Below are 4,034 nucleotides of genomic sequence, written 5' to 3' on the forward strand. Positions count from 1 at the left end.
AAGGTTTTGTTCTTGGTGTCTTGATTTTTAGACCTGTTTCATGGGTTATTTGAAGTACTGATTCAAGAAATTGCATTAGATAGATTGTATCAGTATACATTCTAATATATAGAAGTCAAGGGAAAATTTATGTTAAATGTTTCAGAGGTGAGGTTGACTCCATGCTTCTTTATAAGAAGAAATCTCCCTCTCTTTTTATTTTTAGCTTTTGTGCATAAGCGGAGAAGTTGTGCCATCTTATAACAAGATTGGAACATTTTAATATTAATAAAATAGCCGCATCTTGAACTCCAACAGCCTCATTTTGCATTTCAGGACATTTGAATCTCTATTTTTCCAAAAATTTTATTGTACCAAACTCACTACCAGTCGATTACAATTTATAGCGGTCCTATAGGACAGAGTGAAACTCTTCCTGTGGTTATCAATCAAATAGATCACCCTCTATGCCCTCAAGGCTTTTTAGTTAATGTACAATAACTTATTTCCACCTTTTTAAGATAGTAAATTGGAACTGCTTGCTATTCAGTTCCTAAAAAGGTGGAGTGATTCATGGGGAAAATTGAGGAAATCAGTTAACAAGTTCATGTACTTTGCACTGTTTAAATATATCTTTTGATCCAAGGATAACATGTGAAGTATAACTTGGTCTAAATATTTAGTACAATACCAACTATTTTAAATAAAGCCAGCATGCACTTCCTCTATCTCAAGCTAGCTAACACTACATATTAAAATATCTTTATTTTGTATGGGGAGGAGAGTAGAGTGGTACATGGCATATGTTCTGTATCTCAAAAACCAGAGCTGGCAGGGGGAAACTAGTGCCATTTTGGGATCAGCAGGACACATGGACTCAGAAACAAGCTTAACATTTGAGGCACCTAAATGTGCGTTGGTCAATAAATCAATAACAATAGGAGACAAACCTGAGATAAACATGCAAGACAAGACCATCCAGAAATCAACACACCTAAAGCAGTATTCAGAACAACACAGAAATATAGGGAAAATGAAGCAACAGAATGAAATATTAAACAGTGCTAAAAATACAATGGTGAAATCACCAGTTACTTCATGGCATGGATGAATCCAGAGAATATCATAGTGGGTGAAATTAGCCTATCACAAAGGATACATATTCTATTAGACCATTGTTAAAGGGGGGAAAGGTTAAGAACTTCCATACTAAAATGAATAGGCTTTCAAGTTTGCCAATGGAGAACAGGTCAAGCCACAGGCGAGGCTGTTGACAGGCATGAACTTGGGTGAAATGGAAGAAAGTCACCCATAAGAAGAGAGAGCAGGTTACCAGTGAGGGGCAAACAAGCAGGCCGTTTGATGAGTTCTTTCAACTTGTGAATACAAAGTAGATGTTCTAAAATGTAAATCTTCATCTAGGTAAATCTCTAAAGCAAGTAACTGAATTAATGGTTCCTTGGGAGTATGGCAGGGGAGGTTGGGGGACATGGAAAGATAATAAAGGTGAGTACAAGAATGAAGAAAATGTCTAAAATTGATTGTGGTGATGATTGTACAATTTTTCTTGATGTGATTTTACTAGTGAGTTTTATGATATGTGAATTATATGCCAATAAAACAGTTTTAAAAGGTCAAATAAATGCACATATACACAAAATAAATAAATTTGCTTTAGTGCTTCTCACATACTATTTTAATTCTTTTTTTCTGTGAACAACAGATTAGCTATGGCTCTTTGATCCTGATTTTTAAACTTTCCAGTAGAAATATATTAACTTCAAATATAAATTTTTGTTGAAATTAATTCAAGGTAATTATCGTCACTTTTTATGTATTTATGGGTGTGCGTAGATAAGTAAGATGATAGATACCAGATAGATAACCAACTGCCCTGTTGGTTACTGAGGCTGTAAATATTTATGGGAACAGAAAGCCTCATTTTTCTCACTCAGAGCAGCTGGTGGGTTTGAACTGGTAACCTTTCGATTAACAAAGTAAACGTGGGTCGTTTTATGGTAAGATGATCAATCTAAGAAGGTATTCCAAATAGCTTATTATCTTTAAAATATATGAAGGGACATTTAACATACCCTTTTAGGACCCCTGCTGGCATAGTGATTACATTTAGGGCTGCTAGCCACAAGGTCAGTAGTTTGAAATCACCAGATGTTCTGAGGGGAGAAAGGAAGGGCTGTCCATTCTTATCAAGAGTTACAGTCTCAGAAACTCGCCGGGGCAGTTCTACCAGGCCCTACAGGGTCACTGTGAGTCAGCATTGACTCCGTGGCAGTGAGTTTGGTTATGTTTTGGTTAAATTGCTCATAGAATAAGCAGATAAGTGCACCATAAAAGTATAAAAGATTTGAACAAAATAATTATGCACTAGATATATTAACATAGATAAGACATTGCCTGTGTAATGGATCATAAAGAAAATCTCATTAAATTGTAAAAGATTGAAAATATTCACAGCCTATCTCCTGACCACAATAAAACTAAGCAAGAAATCAATTAAAATATAACTGGAAAAGTCATAAACACCCAAAAGTTGATACTTTTAAATAAGCATGTTTTAAATAATTATGTACAATAAATCTTAATGAGAAATGTTTGTCTATTTGAAAAAAAATAGTTTATCTTGTGCTAGGAGAAAGTTTACATAGCAGATTAGTTTTACCAGACAATAGTTACCTAATCAATATAAATTGTCCCATGACAGTGGTTGCAATCCCTAAAATGTGCAGGCAGTCTTCCTCTTTTCCATCTGGTTTTCCTGTTTGCATTAGTTTGGGGCAATGCTGCTCTCATAGACTTGATTGTTCTGAGATGCACGTTCGCCACACTGCTTGTTTTGTGGTCCTACCTACTATTTGCCTGGAAGCAGCCCTCTCAAGATGTCTTTAGTTTCCAATAGGTAAGTTTTCTCAGAGCAACAATCTTGAGGGTTCCTTTTGTCTCTTTCTTGGCCAGTAAGATCTGGACATTGGGCTCTGAATTTTGTTGTTGTTGTTCTTTTTTTTTTTAACCCATCCTGAGACCTTCTGTTGTGATTCTTCTAGCTATTTTAATGTGAAGAGTTTGATATTCACATTTAAGAGTGTATCTGAATTTGGCATGCCACAAACAAAAGTCGGTTGCAGTTATGTTCATATTGAAGGTCTAAATGTGAAAGAGAAAGAATAATGCTTGTTAAGAAACACACGGTGTCTTTGTATTAGCCAAATATTTCTTAAGAAAAGACCCCAAATGCCCTAATCATAGAATAAAAAGTTACTGTTTTAAAAATAAGAAATTCCATTTATTTCAAGATGTAAAACTGAGAGTGAAAAGAAAACCCATGTACTTACCATGCTTACCATGTATTTACCATGCTTAGGCTTCATATGTACTTAAAATATGAAGAACTTTGGACATTTCAAGAAAAGCCTGGTAACCCAATAGATAAATATGCAAGTTTAGAATAAACATTACTCAAAGAGACTATATAAATGACAAATCTACAAAAAGTTGCTCAACTTTCTATGTTCACCAAAAAGACTAACTGTAGGAAGATTGGACACATCAAGTGGAGTGGAGGATGTTGAGCACTCCGAGCTCATATACACTGTCCGGAGGAATGTCGTTGGGTCTAATCCCTTTGGAAATGTGATGTCATTTATCTTTGTGAATATATTCATATTTATGTGTCATCTTTGTATGCCAATATTCCATTTTTAGGTATGCATTCTCCTGAAATATCTCAATATGCACATTTCTACAACAAAATGTACTGTGTTGTACCTAGAGGCTCTGTTGCTATTATTTACATACTGAAAACTGATCAAATGCATATTAACAGGCACGTGGTTGAGTAAAAAGTAGGTATTCGAATAATAGAATACTAGGCAGCATTGATTGGAGGGAATGCTGCATGTTTTCTGGGAAGCAGCAATGTGCAGTTTCTAAACCTGGGTACTGGTTGCCCTGGGTTGTTATTCACTAAACCAAATGCTTGCATTATGTTCATTCTCTTCTTGATTAGATACTTACATAAGCAGTTTTTAAAAATGAGC

This window comes from Echinops telfairi, unplaced genomic scaffold (assembly GCF_000313985.2).
Source record: "Echinops telfairi isolate 266 unplaced genomic scaffold, ASM31398v2 ScPeMD7_7424;HRSCAF=8462, whole genome shotgun sequence".
Taxonomy (NCBI): Eukaryota; Metazoa; Chordata; class Mammalia; order Afrosoricida; family Tenrecidae; genus Echinops; species Echinops telfairi.